A 1,032-nucleotide genomic window follows, 5' to 3' on the forward strand; every position below is an offset into this window, starting at 1 on the left:
CCTAAAATTTTGTACAAATCATGCAAGACAAAGTATTCTTATAAGAAAATAAACACCGAAACATGGAAAAAAAATTCTTTTGTAATAAAAATAATTTTTTTCTTTCTTTATTAAAAAATATTTTTTGGTTGAGAATTCATCTCTTTTAGTAGAAATTTTATACTTAAAAAAGATTAAAATTGCAACTGTCTGGAAGGAAAAACAACAAAAAATTATAATTATATGAAACTACGTTTTTTTAAAATTAATTTTAGTGGGCGGTTTTCTTGTAAAGAAAAAAATAACTTTTGAAATTTTTAAAACATTTTGAAAGGTTCTTAAGACAATTTGTTAAGATTCCTGGGAATAATTAAAAAGATAAAAATATTACAAAAAATTTCTAAAAATTTCAAAAACCAATACGAAAGATTAATAAAATTTTTAAAAGTTTTCCCAAAATTTTGTACAAATCTCGCAAGATAAAAGATATTTATTTTCTAATAAAAATGAGTTTTTTCTTTTTTGTTTGAAAATTCATATATTTTGGTAGAATAAAAATAAAATAAATATAAATAAAAATAAAAAAAAATAATTCAAATTTAAACTGTCTGGAACAAAAAACCAAAAAAAGTTATAATTATATAAAACTTTGTTTTTTAAAACACCATGAAAAAATTTAAAGTAAGACCATTTTTTTAAATCCTGGGAATAATTAAAAAGATTTTAAAATATTACTAAAAATGTCAAAAACCAATACACAAAATCAATAAAATATTTAAAAAGTTTTCCTAAATTTTTGTACAAATCCTGCAAGATAAAAGAAATTTATTTTCTAATAAAAATTATTTTTTTTTCTTTTCTGACTGATCTTTTTTGTTTAAAAATTCATCTCTTTTAGTAGAAATTAAATATTAAAACAAAAAAAAAATAAAATTGCAACTATCTGGAACGAAAAAAAAAATGATAATGATATGAAACTACGTTTTTTAAACATTTTGAAAAGATTTAAGAGAAGACAATTTTTTAAGATTCCTGGGAATAATTAAAAAGTTT

The sequence above is a fragment of the Belonocnema kinseyi genome, chromosome 6 (genome assembly GCF_010883055.1).
Source record: "Belonocnema kinseyi isolate 2016_QV_RU_SX_M_011 chromosome 6, B_treatae_v1, whole genome shotgun sequence".
Classification (NCBI taxonomy): Eukaryota; Metazoa; Arthropoda; class Insecta; order Hymenoptera; family Cynipidae; genus Belonocnema; species Belonocnema kinseyi.